This window comes from Hippocampus comes, unplaced genomic scaffold (assembly GCF_001891065.2).
Source record: "Hippocampus comes isolate QL1 unplaced genomic scaffold, H_comes_QL1_v1.1 scaffold544, whole genome shotgun sequence".
Taxonomy (NCBI): Eukaryota; Metazoa; Chordata; class Actinopteri; order Syngnathiformes; family Syngnathidae; genus Hippocampus; species Hippocampus comes.
The window spans coordinates 16,940-33,991 of record NW_017804999.1 but is presented as its reverse complement, the minus strand read 5'-3'; the positions used below and the strand labels follow the sequence as shown (position 1 = coordinate 33,991).

The 17,052-nt window shown below is 50.3% G+C and overlaps 1 long non-coding RNA gene across 1 annotated transcript; it reads left to right on the top strand.

Moving 5' to 3' along the window:
* The first annotated feature begins 1,853 nt into the window (after window positions 1–1,853).
* Window positions 1,854–15,544, top strand: LOC109530967 (uncharacterized). Its single transcript, XR_002171095.1, has 7 exons — window positions 1,854–2,043; window positions 5,830–5,872; window positions 8,971–9,113; window positions 11,121–11,236; window positions 14,140–14,675; window positions 14,775–14,970; window positions 15,375–15,544. It is a non-coding gene; the product is annotated as an uncharacterized LOC109530967 (long non-coding RNA).
* The last annotated feature ends 1,508 nt before the right edge of the window (window positions 15,545–17,052 follow it).

Here is a 17,052-nt window from a genome sequence, read left to right as displayed (position 1 = left end):
TGCAAGTCATTGAACACGCTTTGACAGAGAGCGATAGCGGCTCGCCCAAGTGGCTATTTGCTTTGCATCGACGGGCCCCGATGCATTCAAAGCAAACTGGCGTTTTCCTTTTCTGCCGCTCCCGCAACCTTTTTTGCATGACAATGCTTTCCTGCCTCGGCCGCAACAGTAAGTAGATTTGACTGTTGTCATGCTAGGTTGCCCCCCCCCACCCCCCATTCCGCTCCCCTTCCGCGCCCACTCCCTTTTCCTATCCTTGGTGGCTGCAATTTTAAAGATGCCTGTCTTTTATTTATCTCTAAATTTCCTCTGGGAACAAGACACAAAACAACAAGAGGCCGTATGGGGAAGGGGGAACAACCCCCCCCCACCCTCAAAAAAACCCACACACAATAGAAAGAAGAAGCAAAAGACAAGATGATGGAGGCGGAAGCGATGCTGGCGGTGGGAGAAATAGTTCAGATCAATATCAGGAATCTACGGGGATTTGAAGTGGCGCCCAGGGACAGTTTAGAAGCGGCGCATCCGCTGCCGATTGTGTGTCGTCTAACCCGGGGGGGGTGGGGGCGAGACCAGTCAGCTCTGCTCGACCGCAGTGCTTGACGAATCAATAGCCCTGCTTTGTGTGTGTGTGTCGGTGTGTGTGCGCGTGCGCCCCAAAGGCGGCGAATTCAAACGTGGAGTTTGGGTCGAAATAAATATCGCAATAAATGAGTCCCGCTTCTTCGTTTTGATGTCGCTTGTGATTTTAGGACTATTTTTATGTCAATTTGGCTGTACTAGCTATTCTGCAAACTAATAAAATCGTGATCGTTCCAATCATGTCATTCCACGGCAGAGATTTTCCAGCCAAGTCTGCGTGACGACTTCAAAAGCCAAAAGGCAGCGGCGACGCCGTCTTGCGATGAATGCAGATGCTTTCAATTAGCATGCGCCAACAGCTGGCGCCGCCGTACTTGAGAGATCGGAGCGAGCGCCGGCGCCGTGTTGTTGTTTTGCAAACCCGAAACCGTTTTTTTTTTTTAATACAAAGCTTTGGAGGGGAAGGAAGAGAAACCGAAAAAAAAAAGTGGAACATGAGGGACCAACTGTGTGTTTTGTTCGCTCACCAAACGCGTTGTAGCATCCAGTTATGGAATTTAGAAATGATTTATTGGCCGCGGACCGCCCGACGATGCGTCACGGGTGACGGTTCAACACGAGCGATTACGCGGTCATCCATCTTCGGACCTTGGGAGGGGGGCGGGGGTTGGGGGGGGTGTCACAAGGTGAAGCACGACGCGTCTCTCGCGGATTTTCCCGCGGTGCCATTTTTTTTTTTTTTTCCTCCTTCATCCAGTTGCAGAAATGGCTTTTCGGTTGGATCTTAACCACTAAAACTTTTTTTTTTTTTTTTCTCCTTCATCCAGTTGCTGAAATGGCTTTTCGGTTGGATCTTAAACACTAAAACGACGCGTTGGGGAGTTTCTTTCGCGATGCGCGTGTACGGTCCCCCCCAGTCGCTCCGAGTATTTTATTGTGACAGGGAGTTTCTTTCGCGATGCGCGTGTACGGTCCCCCATGCCCCCCCCCCCTCAAGTCGCTCCGAGTATTTTATTGTGACAATGTATGCACAGTTGCGAGCGTTCTGTGCAAAGAGAAATGAGGGCTCAAGTGTGCTTACTGAAAGCTCGAAGCAAAATGAAGCAAGATGCGACATTCAATGACGGTTTCCGAAGCAGTGTCGCACAAACACATCTCCATTTTTTTTTTTTGTTTGTGTTTATTTTTTCCCCTCCCCACCCGACTACACCCGAAGGCTGTCACTGCCCTCACCGTCGAGCATCGGCGCTGACGTCGCCGCGGTTTTCGTCTCTCTCAAGGGCAAATGTTTGTCGTAAAGGAAGAGCAACCTCTTCTTGTGTCACTTGCAAGTTGAGCAACATTCCGCCATTAACCTCGTCCATTCTCCACTGTGTTATTCTTTTCCGAAGGTATCGGTAGCGGCTCCTGCTGACGACGGGACAAAGAACCACCACTCAACGCGCAATAACGGAGCAGAAGGTCAGTAAAAATGACACACAACAGGAGTCGCCGTTATGAGAGCGCCGTCACCTTTTGCACGGAGCTGCGTGACCTTTTTCGCCCATTGATGCCTCAATTATGGCGGCGGAAGGCCTCCCGTGTGTTACGTGCGAGGCTTTAAGCCTGATTCACTGTCGCAATTCCGTCGTCCGCGGCAGGCTGCGAAATAAAAGGCCACGTCGGCGAGGGGGCTGGCGATGTAACTCGCTTTACTCACAATCTGGGTCGGCGTTTATTCGTGGCGCACGATATCGTACCGAAACGTGGCGTGAGTATGCCGATTGGCCGCACGAGGTTGACAAACTCGATTTGAAGTCACTCGGTCAGAAGAGCGAAACGAAGCGACAAAATAGTTTATGCCAAAGAGCATCTGCCACATTTTTATTTTTTTGACGAAAGCTTCCAATGTTTTGCTTTGAGTTGGCCTCAACCTGCTTTCTCAAATTCTTCTCAGTCGTCGGGAAATTCACAGCGGGAGGTCAAAGCGACGAGAACAAAATAAATAAATTGTCTTTTTCGACCGCGGAAGGTTGCGCGCGTGGGACGAAGGCTGACGTGCAGCCACTCGGTCTTTTTGAAGTGGATTCTGACAAAAGCGCCGTTTTATCGAAGGTAACGGGCGGGATTTGCAAAATTGCGCCGCCTCGTCTCGGATTTCGTTGCCAGATTTGAGTCGCCTTGGAAAACGCCGAGACCAAAGAGTGTGAAGTGCGCTTTCATGTGAGCACAAAAGGAGAAAGGAGACGGCACCCGTCGTCGCACAGAAGCTCACTTGGAAAGTTTTGCCGTTTGCTTTCGCTTGCCTCACTTAGCAGATGGCCGTGCTTTGTGCTGTGGGACTGCTGTGACGCCGTCCATAAAGCAGCTGTAAGAAAGGAAGGGGGGGTTCTTAGCGCCATGTCCGGAACGACTTCTGGGGGGCCTTATCTCCCGAATCGTAGGACAAAAAAAAAATAAATACACGATGAGGGCTGCGGAGTTGCGATTCCGTCATCCGTTCTGACACAGTCGCGAGCTCCGGACAGGGCAATGTGATGGACAGCTGGAGAAATTGTTTGAATCTCTCGGTCGAACTTTTTTTAAGCATTTATCATGTTGCTCCTCGCCGCAGAAACTTCAGAATTGGGCCTTGCGGGATTTTGCCACTCCTGTCAATCCGCGCCGTTAGCTTAAACAGCTAACAGCTAAACAGTGAACAGCGCATTCATACACATGGGCTTTTTGTTGTTGTTGCTGTTTTTATTTTATTTTGTTAAAGTTCCTGTGACCGTGCAGTGACTTTTAAATATTTTTCGTAAGGCCGTCGCTTTTTTTGGACCGCCATTTTGAGTTTCAAGTGAAGCAAGTCAACCTCGGCCGCCGCGTGTTCCCGCGCGCCGAAAGGGAGTCGAATCACTCGGCACCCTACAATTGATCATATCGCACGTGGCCGTGATTAAACACCCACTGGCGCTTCCAAATTAATCACGCGCTGCGCGAACTTGGCATTAATCACGCGATATAACACCCCCCCGTCTCAGCTCCGTCTCAATTCCACAGTCCGACTGTAATGGGGGAGATTCCTCCCATTGGACAATTAATAACGACCGCCGCGCCGGCCCCCCCCTTCTCTTTGTTGGGTGATGATTGAGGGGAGGCAACAAGGGCTTCAATTGAGTTTATTAACATCAGCGCCGGAGGCAAGAGTGAGGGAGGGGGAAGGACAGGATGATTAGAAACGGAGTGAGGGAAATAAGAGAGAGACGGCGAAAGGTGATGGAGTCATTGGCGCCGACTCCCGCCGGAGTGCCATCGATCTTCTTTATCGCTTGAAGATTTTTTTTTTTTTATATCTTTCTGTTTATCTCTTTGTAATAACCTTCTGCTAGCAAGCAAGTAATTCACGAGCTACTGCCATCGCCGTGCATCACGGCACATAGAACGCAAAGGCGAATGAAGCTGAAAAAGTGATTGTATGTTTTTTTTTGGGCGGGGGGGGGGGGTCGGCGATGACGCTGCTGTCCAAAAAAAAAAAACAGTTTGAGAGGTCAGATTCAACCGATGACGGGGTCGATTTGGCTTTTTAGCGTTTGCGTTTCTCACTCCATCCGACTTTTCGGTCGCACGACAATCGGATTTATTTGCGACGCTCGGTCAGAAAGAAAGAAATCGCTCGGGCGAGGTGTCAAAGCCTCACTTGTGAGACGACAGCGGAAATTCAAAGCCGCGCGGCTGAGACAGAAGGGTGAATTATTTGCAGAAAATGAAGTGTGACAAGAGAGACAGTTTCACTTGATTGCTAAAAGACGCGCGATATTTCAAACGCGAACGCAAATGAGGGCCAGCTGAGGCACGGAGGGGGAAAAAAAACCCCCAAACATTTGTGTTCGGGTGCGCCAATCTGCTGGTGAGTGTGTAGCGACCTTTCTTTTCCTGCTTGCTGAGGTCATCCAAGGGCAAAAGATTGGACTCGAAAAAATAATTTCGGTTCGAGTTGAGTGGAATGTCATCATTGGCTTATCGGAGTGTACCTCGTTTTTGTGGCGAGCGCAATTCACGCCGCTCCATCCAGGACGAACGAATGAGCGCCTCGTCGGTAAAACTGAAGTAGGTCAATTTGTCCGCAACCGAAGTGTGTCGAAAAGGCGCAGGGGAAGAAAATCCAGGAGAGGATGTTGTAAGGAGGCTCTCAGTGAGGATCAAAAACTTTTTGGATGCGACGTTATTAATCCTGGCAAGACCAACCCCGATTTTGGCATCCGCCTCCTTCTGGCTTTTGGGAACAATCCCCGCAATGCTGCAAGCTGCGAATGGGGAAACTCTGGCGTGTCTCGTGGGCGCGGCCTGCCAAAAACAGGATGTTTTCCTGGCTGAGGCGGACAATACAATCCAACGCGGGAGGGTGCCAGCTCCTTTGAAGCTCCTTGGCAGTCTTCGAGTGTTCCACGTGAGCTGCGCAGCGCCACCGGCGGACAGACGTTTTGTTTTTTTTTTGGTTTTTTTTCCTCTTTCCCTCCGATGGCGGCGTACGGAAAAAGCCGAAGGATGCGGGCGGTGTCGAATCTGCAAATGAAAACAAAGCGCTCCTCTCGCCCGTTCGTTTCGAGCCGTTGTTGTCGAGCCAGCTCTGCGCGCAAGGTCCGATAACGTCTGCGGGAGATAACGACGCAGCAATCGCCCCCCCACCCCCTGCGCGCTCACTCATGCCTTCCCGGTCCATTAGCCCGCCGTGCGTGCCGCCTCCGTGCCCGAGCTGTGACTAAATTAAACCCCAGTACAAAAAAATATCTTGTCTTCCGCTTCCTGCACGCGTCCTTTTGATTGACGTCAGTGACGGAAATCGTCACATCGTCGTCGCCGCTAAGTTACTTCGTAGTCATGGAAATGGTTAGCGGTAAATTGCTGCTAACAGGAAGTAGAGCCCTTTTTTTTTTTTGTTGTTTTTTTAGATGTCCCCGTAGGAACGCACTCGCTCGCGCTTGGACAAATCAAACAAGGCAGACAAAGAAAGAAATAATCATATTCTGTATAAGGCCTCCCCCGTTTGTCGCCACACGCTGCGAGCAAAGCGCCTCGTCGTCCCCCCACCCCGTTCATCTCCCGTCATCCTTCACTCTCGGTCTATTTCGCTCCTGTCTGTCCCCGAAGCAAATCAGGCTTCATTCCATTTTTAATGTTGTTTGTAATTGCTTGGCGCTCTCAACACGTCAACAACCGTTGCCCCTTCCAAAAAACAAAACAAAAAAAAAAAAAAACAATCTTTTTTTTCTTCTTCTTTTCTTCCAGAGCGTTTGTCCATGCCTGGCGAGCAGCGATCTCCATCAGACTGGTACGTGCTGCAAAACAGATTGTTTTTCTTTGCCGTGAGTATCACTGGAGTTGAGCAGCTCCCGAGTCGCCGTACACGCAATGACGCGCATTCCACTTTACACTTTGAAGCGCACATTTCAATTTTGTTTTTTTCCGACAAATCAAACACCGACGTACTGGAGTCTGCCGACAATACGAAAACTCGGAAATGCCTGCTCGCCGCACACAATGCTCCTTATTTGCGCAATATTTCTAGACGAGAACCGAAATTGAAAGCCTCCCCGCGCGGGGCTGACGGCGAAACAAAAAGCGCGCCTGCTGTCATTTGCGGCCTGCCAGCCTCGTACTTGTCAAAACACAAAAGCTGCTCAGTGAGCCCGCAAGATTTCATACGCCGCCATGACCGCGATGAACAAAAGCTAATCCCGAAGCGAGAGTCGGGGGTCGCCGAGCGTGTCCCGATATGAATCAAAGTTCACCTTCACGTGGGCGCCGATCTTCATATTGGATGCCCCCAAATATCAGGACGAGCTCGCGGCTGTCGAGTCAGACGGCCGATCGGCAAATTCACGTGAGCGGATCTGATATTCGCCATCGAGTGACCATTTCCTGACCCCGACCAAAAGTCTGCCTGCTCAGAATCCTCGCCGTATCTCCACCGCAGCGTATGAAGGCCAAAGCGAGTCGCGTCCTTTCCAGCGCATGCACCGGGATTTTATTCAGTGCTCTTTTTTTTCCCCCCCCCCCCCCCCCGCCCCCCATGCAGGTTTACAGCATGTCCACACGGCGGCCGAATGGAATTCCGCACTTCTGAGGCAGCCGATCGCTGACATTGAGAGAGCCCCGCGCCGTGACCCCCTCGGACCGGCAGCCGTTAAATCTTCAAACCGGGAAAGGGGGATGGGGGGGTGCGACGGGGAGATGATGAGAAGCGAGAAGCGGTTGATGATGTCGCACTCCAGTGAGCATGGGCGAGGAGGAAAAATAAGTATCAATTTCTCAAGGGGCTCTAAATCAGGACGGGGTTCGCCGAGACGACTTTATCGTTCAATCTGGCCGCCCGCTCCGGAGGCGTTAGCGAGGTTAGACAAGCGAGAAGACGAGCGTGCCCGCTTCGCTAGAACAATCATCATCTCGCCCAGCCGCCACCTCGCGACCTGTAAATTGATTAAGCAGAGCGCGGTGGCAAAAAAAAAAAAAAAAGATTCATTCTCGGGCGCGATTTCGACGGGGCCTTCATCAGACGCCGCGTCATTCCAATGTAGAGCAAAGATTATGAAAGGCTGCGAGGGGGTAATGGGAAAACTCCAAACTCATTGGCGGCATTTATATGAGAAGACGCGTGGCCCGTTTTTTTTTTTGTCCCATGACTGTCTGTTTCATTAAGGAGAATCTCTCCGCTAAATCAGAGCAGATAACTTATTTAGCGGGAAGCTGGGAGGGGGGGGCTGGACGAATAACCGCGGGGCCGTGTTTTCCCAGAGAGGCATGACGCTAAAGAGTTGTGAATGGGACTCGCCCATCCAAACATCGCAGGCCGAGTCGCGCAACGTTAACGTTCATCTGACCCGTTGACACAAACACGCTTGACATCACTTGACTCCGCCCCCTCTTTTTAGGAGATCCGCGCTGATCGGCGGCCGTGCCGTAGCGTCCGAGTGTGCAAATCGAGGGTGGATTGAGACAAAAAAGGTGCTGGCGGTTTTCCCACGCGCCGTTTAAGCTCCCGACCTACTATACTGTCAATGTTTACCTTGAGTCTTCCTCTTTTCCTGCGCTCCCGAAGGAGGAAAATTCAAAGAGGGCGGGGGGGGCAGCTCCGTCCGTGCAGCTTAAAAGTATCCCCGGGCAAGGTTGCGATACGCAAGTCGCCGTAAATTTCAAGTGACAGCAAGCTAGCAAGTGTACAAAGCCGACTAGCGTCAGCTGCGCCGATAAACACGCGACATTTACTTTTCCGGCTTTTCTTTGACTGTATTGAAAGCAACTTATTTACTTGTCCACCTTCATTTGGTTGGAAGAGAAAGTGCAGGCGGCGTTCATTGTTTGTTTTTTTTTTTTTAGATGACGAAGGGAGTTATGAAATGAGTTGCTTGAAGAGACGTGAAAATATGATGCCAGTGGAAGAGAGGTTGAACAAAGACGTTTATTCCCACCGCAACCACGCAGACTGTCACTTTCCAGTGCGCTGTTCTTTTTTTTTTTTTTTTTTTCCCCCCCTCTCACCTGGTTTGGTTTTCACCCTTTGTTCTGTACATTTCCTCGCTCGGTTTAAACGTCAACGCTCGGTAAATGGCATTGGAGGAATTTCGGAGAAAATGAATGCACTTTTTCTTTTTTTAATGGACTAACTCAAGCTCAAGTACTTGATGAATTATATTGAAAAAAAATAAAAAATATGAGCATGAGTCAGTCCAGAAGTGAAGGACACTTTCTGCCCCCCCTCCACCCTCCCAAAAAATTGTTAAGAGCAACAAAATATGACTAATGACTAATTTGCATACAAATTCAACAGCTGAAATAAGTCAAATATTTTTTGGGGCTTTGGTTTTGTTATTTTCTCTCCCTTGTAATTGTTGAAATAGTTTGTCAGAAATTACATCAGGGCCACGAGTAGGCTGAATTAGTTCTGAATTTTTTTTTTCCCCCCTATTAGCATGCAGCTAATAGAGGTAGCACATTAGCATTGATTCACAATCCTGATATTGTTAAGTAAGAGTCGCATTAAGCTAAAAATGGATGTAATTTGTTTCATCTTTATTTAATGGCATCGGCAACAGCATTGCGCCAAACATAGAAAGCGATATGACAAATCAAACGCGCCCTTGACGCTCGAGCTGGACTCATCAAATTAGCATATCTAAAACATAAACCAAAACAACGTTATCCAAAAACGTTGGCGCTTTGCAATCCTTCCACGACCCGTAAATTGTTTGACTCGCGGCTCTCACGGTGTCGTTTTCCACCCGAGCGGGCGGTGTGGGGGCTGGGGGGCGCCTTTTATTTTCATTTCCGACAAAATAAGGCGGAAAAACCAAAAGAGCGAGCGCGATGCTTGCGGGCCAACTCGCGAGTCAGCGACTCGCTAATGTTGCAGTGGTGTTCTTTGCTTTCCAGAGCCAGAAAATTTCCCCTCAGGAGTGCAACACTTTGGACTTCGATTCGTCAAGTGGACAGCGTCTTGGCTGCCGAATGAAACGGCATGCCTCGTGCCACGGGAAGCACGCGTCTGCCGTATCAACTCCGGGCATGACATGACGGTTTTCTCTCTCTCTCTCTCTCCCGCTTTCTGAACGCGAGCCTGTTATATCGCGTTAATCAAAGCCAGTCATACACAAGCGACGATCGCGAGAGAACGCTGGAGTGCTTGAGAGCGGCGTGGCCGTCCACTCTGCTTAAGAAGCGGATTAACCTTTCCGCAGATGTCATCATATAATAAGGAGGCGCGGCGTGGCCGCACGCTGGCATTTGTCTTGGAGGAGGTGCGGGGCGAGGGCGACTAAATGCCAGCAGTAATGAAGCGGCTTTTAGCCCGGGCCTCCGCTAAAGTGTGCTTCAAAAAAAAAACGAGAGGCCGCAGCTCCCTTTTCCGCGCATAGTTAGCACCGATGCTTATCGCGGACTCCGACTCGTTTTCAAGCTCGTGTCGCGACAGGCTGGCGGCTCCTCTGACAGTTCCCTCTTTTTGTGGGCGCTCTCTTTATTCCAAATCCAGTTTCATGGCTGGTGGAAATTCTCACAAGCCGCTCAAATCGAGAGATACTTGCTGGGCATTTGCATTTCTTCTCGGCGAGAAAAAAAAACCCCGAGTGTGAAATTGCACTTTCGCTCGCATAATGTTGAAGAATTGCCGGCCGGGAAGCTTCCCTCGGAGAAGTGCTGCCGCTGCTGCTGCTGTGTGATGTCACATCGTCAGGGTGACGGCAAATGAATTTGTTTCAGCGCCCCATCACTTCTGCCTTTGACGTCCCACTTTGCGATGCCGACAGACTTGAGCGTGGGGGGGGGGATTAATTAGCTTTGCACGTCACTGAGAGTAAACGAAATCATATATCGACTAGATGAGCTGTGAAAACGGCAAGAAAAGCCATTTTTCCTCTCGGGCGGCGAGACGGTTGAGGGTGAAATGATCGTTAGCGTCGGCTAGCAACATTTCCTGTTGCTCTGCGGCGTTAAGAGAACCGGATTTAAGCGGGACTGAGAGTGGAAGAAAGCCTCGGCTGAACATACACCCGATCAACGTTTCATGCTTCCAACTGTGTCAACATGCACAACGCCTCAGGGGGTCGAGCAGCGGCGGAAAACCGTCGTTTTCTCCGGCGCGCACGGTGGTCGAATACTCCGGCAAGTCAAGAGTTGGAAATGCGTGTAGTTACCCCATCAACTCAAAAGTGGATGAAAGCTGCTCCGGGGATGTTGAAAGAGTTCAGAATGTCGGGGAGAAAATCTTTGGTTTATCGAGCTGGGCTCTCCTCCGGCGGCCCCCCGACGGCGAAGCCGAAGCCGCGTATCGATCGGGCGGTGCAAAGGGGAGGACCCCGCAGACCTGACGGCAAACCGCTTCCGCGCACCCGAGGCGCGGCAACTCTTTGGGTGAATCCCCGTGCGGCGAAACCAGCTCATAAAACGGTTAAAATGTTTACAGCCGTTCACAGCGCAAAACTCTTAACGTAAAAGTGCAATGGCAAAATGTTGGAGTGCAGGTCCACGCTCCGGAAGGGCTTCACCTATTTGAGTTGGGTTTCAGGATTGTGTTTTTCAGAGATAAACGTGAGCATAATAGAAAGCCATCCAAAGCTCGCCGCCTCTCCTGTTTGGGGAACAGTCTCCCGACGCGTCTGCCAAATATCAATCCTGCCCTTTCGGGTCGGAGAACTTCCTGAATGCGGTCAAATGGCGGCCCGGGGAGGCGTGAATGGCGTCCTCCGCGTGGCTTCTGTCGAGGTGACAAAGGTGGCAAAGTTCCTCGGCGGGAGCGAGAGCGCAAAATGCCGTTTACCGGGCACCTTGCGCAGCTGCAAACCTCTGCCACAACCTTGATGACAAATCGTGCTCCGGCAAAGCGATACTCAGGCAAGGAAAGCAAACGGTGGGGGGGTTAATTCCCCCGCCATCCTCGCGTTCCCTTCCTGTGGCGAGCAAGCGAACGTGGCCAGCTGGCTGGAGACGTCAACAATGAAACCGACACAACATTGCGCGGCTCAAGCGAGCAACCCGCAGCTTCCCTCCACAGCGATGACAAATATTCACTTTTTTTTCCTTTTTAGGCGTGGAGCCGGATATCGAGAAAGCTGGAACGGAATTTGGTGCCGCGTGCGAGGAATGCTCCGTGGGAACACAGATTCGCTACCGCCGGCTCCGTCACATGGAAGCGTGTGTCCAGGTTCATGCGTGCGTGTGCGTGTGTGTGTCACATTCATCTCCCAATTTCTTCTACTTTCCAGTCATCCTGTAAAGACGCAGGTGCGCACGCCGACATCCTCCAGACCGCAGCTGAGGAACGAAGCCTGTGCCATGGTCACTTGCGTGCATCTTGATTGAGATGATTTTATTTAATGCAACTGAAACAAAATTAATGAAGAAAATTCAACAAAAACTTTTTGTGTGTGTGTGTGTGTGTGTGTGTGTGAGGCCAGTGCCACATAGCATGCGGAGGCCCTCAGCACGTGAGCGCCGCGTGTAATTGTGCGGTAGCAAAAGCCACTTTGTAGCACTCCTCCTGAGCCTCATTGACTCGGTAAATATCATTAACAAAGCCTCTCGCGCACGCGCGCACGCACGACCCGCGCGCCGCAGCAGTCCCACGGCTACAACCGCGACTTCCCGCGCTATTCGAGCAGCTCTAAATGACTATAATTAAGCCATTTGTCTCCACGTTTAACCCCAAAAGACCAGCGCGAGTCTGAAAATGCAACGTGCGCACGGAATGGGATCATCGGCGATTGGATTGCGGCCGCCCAGAGAGATTGCGGAACCTTGCTGCCGCTCGTCCGACGAACCTTGAACCCATTTGCGCCACTTGAAAAGACTACCGTATTTTACGCACTGTAAGGCGCAGTGAAAACTCTTCCATTTTCTTAAAAGCTCACAGCGCGCCTTAAAATCCGGTGCGCCTTCTGTATGGTCATTACGGTAATATGTCGACCCCAAGATGGCTCCTTGCTGGAGACATGCTTACAATGTTAGAACTTGCTGTTGGTTTAATGAACTGTGTCGCTGCTTTATTTAAGTTAAATAAGTTTTTGTTGCAGCTCCGAAAAAAGGAGAGCTGTAGTGTTGTGTTTTTAAAACGCACACTTTATTCATGGTTTTCACAGTCTCTAAAAATTCAGGTACGTCTTTGTCCGTCGCCGTGCCTTCCCTTCTTCCGTTCGACTCGAGAGGCGTTCATGACCGCCGCCGAAAAACGTGAATTAATGATTACTTCAATTGAAACTCCGAAAATTGAAAAGAATGCATCAAAACACAAAATCAAGTGAAAAAAAATCACAAAATAAATTCTGTAGCCCCCCTACAGAAATTATTTTGTGATTTCCTCATTTGTAAATACAGTTCACAACAAAGGAATAAATAACAAACACTTCTGAGACAGTCCAGTCTCCTCCATTTGACTGACAGCCGATCGTTCTATTGGAGCTACGCTCAAGGAAATGCCAAAATAAATTCTGTAGGGGCTGCTATAGAATTTATTTTGTGATTTCCTTGCTTGATTTTCTCTTTTGATGCATTATTTAAAATTTTCGTAGTTTCATTGAAGGAATCGTTAATTTACATTTTTCGGAGGCGGTCATGAACGCCTCTCAAGTCGAACGGAAGGAGCGTAGCTCCATCTAGTGGATGCATTGTAGATTGCGTTTTATAATCCAGTGCGTCCAATATATGAAAAGAAATGACTAAATTGTCCATTCATCGAAGGTACGCCTCATAATCCAGTGCGCCTTTTAGTGCGGGAAATAAAGTATTTACATTCAACAAGTGAGTTCCAAAACCAGCAGGGTGGAACTTTGAGGTGAACCTGGTCACTTTGACGATGAAACGAATCGTGTTTTTTCTCTGATGGGAGTTTTTGGTCTTACAACAACACCTGCTCGGGGTGAGCGCACGCAAAGATCTCTAATTAGCGCAGGCCGCGGAGGGGGCGAGAACGCCTCGGCGCCTCAACGGCGGCGGCGACAACTTGCGGCGCTTTCTTGCAACCCAAGTCCCGTTTGGCGTGTAAACTTGCGGCAGACAGATGTTCCTAATACCGTGATGTCACCGCCACGACGACGATCGGTGCCGTCGGCGCGGCAGCAGGTGTTCCGCTTTCAAAACGCACCCCCCACCCCTTCCCGGCCGACCTCGGCGGGCCGCGTTTCGCACCGCGCGTTCCTAATGGCGCTGATGTCCTCTAATGACGAACACGTCGTTCTAATGTTGCACAGCGGCGGCATCGGACCAAGTAAATATTTAATAACGCATTACACTTAATGGCTGACTGGCTGCTCGCTGATGAGCTGCCGGAACGCGGGGCGTAACGAGCCGTTAGCGGGAGGATCCCGCCCCCACACACATACACACGCGTCTGATCACCCAGACTAAAAACCATTTTACATTATGCATGAAAAGCGGCAATGAGAAGCAGCAATTTGCTCCAAAACAGAAACGTCGGCTCGGCTAATGAGATTTATGACACTTTAAAGTGCACGTAACCTTGACTTGCACGGATAGGATACATTCAGTCGTAGGCGGAACGCAAGCCGACCGTTACGTAACACCATCGGTGAAATCGAGAGATGCCTTTTTCCGTACTTTTTTATTTTTTTTTAAAGTCTCTTCCCTGGCGGGTTGGTGGGACGAGCGCGTCGAGGTAATCCCTGCGCTCTCCAGGGTTTCGCGAGCGTCTTCTACGCGCTGACATTTTGCCGATCAATAAGAGAGCGAGTTGGAAGTCGGAGTGATTGTTGACATTTTGCAAGGCAGATGCACTCGGCGAGCGATAAATAGAATTCCGTGACGGTTTTGTTTTTTTTATGCGTTTTGACCCCATATGCCAAAGCAAAAACTTTTTGGTCTCGCCGGAGACGAATGTCTGCCATCTGCCGCGGCTCCGCATTTACAATTTTAATACTTTCTACAAGGCTCTTGCGGGTACAGTGTGAGACGGCAACAAATCCACGCGCAAATGAAAGGGAAATGAGAACCGTCGGCGCCCGATCCCTTTTTTTAGAACACCGCCAGACTTCAGACGGGGATTGCGCTTATTAAAAAACCTGCTCAACCTCTAATTTGTCACTTCTGTCCCAGCCTGCCAAGACGACCCTTTCGGCCCTTTTCTCAAACTCGACGCGGAAAGCTGCTTGCAGTTGCAGTGCTCGGCAGAGAACTGGCTGATGCAGAAAAGACTTTTGGGGGGGGGGGCTTATGGCCTGCTTGGCTTTTCCGGAGACGACATCCTACCTTGAGTTTACGTTGCTCCCCTTTTGTTCCACTTTTGCTCGCCTTTTGATGAATTATTCATGAAGCCGGCGGCATCGAACGGAAACCACTCAGCGCGTACTTAGCGAATGAAAGGCACGTTTTTGTAATTTGATAGATTGGTATTAGCATTTCAGTTTGTTGAAAGTCGGCTGTAATGGCAATTTGACACAAAACGGCGCGAAGTGGAAGGAACTGTTTGTACGATTGATTGCTGACCAGTTATTTTTTCGGGATTAGCAAAGTTGCCTGCACACGCACAAGTCTGTACTCTGTGTAGCTGCTCAAAATGCTGACCTGCACCAACTCCCAACAAGATAAAATGAGAGCGCAAGACGCGGCGGGGGTGAAGGCTCCCTTGACAGGTCTGTGAACAGGGTGCCTCCGTGTTTTTTTTCTTTCTTAAATAAGCCTCATCATTTTCTTTTACAAATATTTTTGTTGTCTTGTTTTCCCTGGACGAGACTATGTGGCACCCCAGGTGGGACCTCGAGCGGTTGCTTGAGGGGGATGACGGTCGAGAATTGGACTGCGCAACCTTCTTCACCAAAAAAGACGAAGAACTCTGTCCTCGCAAATTCGAGATGGGGGGATTCCCGGCCGGCTCCCTGAAAGTTTCCCCCCCGAGGTCTCGATGAACTCAAACCGTCCTTTGACATGGTAAATCCAATTTCAAAGTTCATGGTAAGTCATGATGTGAACATGTGATGAATTTGAAGATGAGATGTATTTTAATTTTGTGTGTGTGTGAACACAATTGTTATCGTTGAGCAGCAGTTTTATTTTTTAATTTGAACCGCCCGCCCCCTCCCCCTCCCTTCGCTCTTTCGTCTTTCTGTGCGTGACCTCCGTGCACTCTCACCGGACAACGAGGCGCTCTAAACTGGCCTTGGTTCATCATAAAGCTTTCCGACCGCCCAAATTGACTTTTTTTTTTTCCCCCTTCTGAATTTTTATGATTCAAAAATCCCATCCTACGGCATTGCCATATGAACTTGGATGAAATGTTCAGCCTACTAATTTAAATGTATCGTTAATCATCAACCTTCAATTAATCCCCCCAGTACGGAGCCAAGAAGCGGGAGACAATGCACTCCATTTTCGCACACGGCGACTGCGCCGCCATTTTCAAGCTCTTGCCAGCGTCGGGGCGGCTGAGCAAATGGGCCTGTGAAGTGTGAAAATGTGGAGTGCAAATGATTTGTGAGCAGAGCGCGGCGCGCCGCCAGGACGCTGCGTGAAATGGCGTTCGTCACCCCGCGCTCCCCCTTCCGCACTTGACTCCGCCCGATCCGGCTTTTCCCCGTTCTGGCCCCGCCCCCCGCTACGCTCGGTTGTCTTATGTTTCATTCCCGCCCTGCGTTGAAAGCAAGCGGGCAGCATCTCGACGGGGCGCTGCCCCCGGATGTCTCCTCCCTCCCGTCAGCCGCCATTTGCAGAGCGCACCGAAAAAGTAAATTGAACCGCGCGTTTCCGCGTGCGGCATTCCTGCGGACCCCCCGACGGGAACAGAGGAGCTATTTCCCCCCGACTTCAGAGAAAATCTCCCTCTGATGGCTCTCGCGGCTCTTTCCGAGCGTGTCCGTGTGATCCTCCGCGTGGCCTCATTTGGACCGGTTGACATGACGTGAAGGCGACTGTTAAAAGTGTCCTTTCCTAGACGTGTATTCCGATGATAAATACATCCGAGTCAAGGGTGAGGACACGCAGGCTCTTCAACAATCTCCCCAAAACAGATGCGGCGCTTCTCTCGAGGCCAGCGGCTGACGACACCTCCAAAAATATGTGCTCGTGGGTCACTGAGCATTAAGGTAATAATCCAAGATTGTTGTAAAAGCTCCAAACAAGTGGCTTCCCCAGGATTGTTAACTTTACAGGGACGCCATTTTCCCCAACTGGGGAAAGGCTGCGGGCAAAAATCGCTCTCATTGCGCCTTTGGGCCCCGCGATAGCCTGTTGATATGATTCCACAGCAGGCAAATGTGAAGTCCGTTCCCCTGCCAGTTGAGTGTCTGCAAGCATCAACTGCCCCCCCCTCCACTCCCTGCCCTTTTTTTTTGTATGCGCTTATCTCAGCTGTCCTTTCCTTTCCCCTCTGCCAGCTCGCTGATGTGGAGAAAGCCTTTTGCGGATTACCCAGTAGGTGTAATCAAAGCCGGGCAGCCAGACTGCACACCGTCGGCCATCTCGAGCGCTCCCGTAGAAAGATCGCAATCCCCGAAGGACGCGCGCACTTGGCTTGCTTTCGCTCGGATTGCGTGTTGTCATTGTGGCCGAAGGACGGAATCTCGAGTTGCTGCCCAATCTGGTTTCGCCACACAGGTCGCCGGTCTTTTGAATGCAAAGAATCCCGCTCACACTCCCCATGTTGGGAGTTTTTATCGAAGAACCTGTACCGTATTTTCCGCACTATAGGGCGCACCGAAAAGTCTTCCATTTTCTTAAAAACTCACCGCGCCCTTAAAATCCGGTGCGCCTTGTGTATGGTCATTACGGTAATATGTCGACCCCAAGATGGCTCCTTGCTGGAGACATGCTTACAATATTATAACTTGCTGTTGGTTCAGTGAACTGTGCCGCTGCTTTATGAAATAAGTTTTTGTTGCAGCTCTGAAAAAGAGGAGAGCTGTGGTGTTGTTGCTTTTCACAGTCAACAAATACAGGTACGTACGTCTTTGTCCGTCTCCGTGCCTTCTCTTCTTCCGTTCGACTCGAGAGGCGTTCATGACCGCCGTCGAAAAA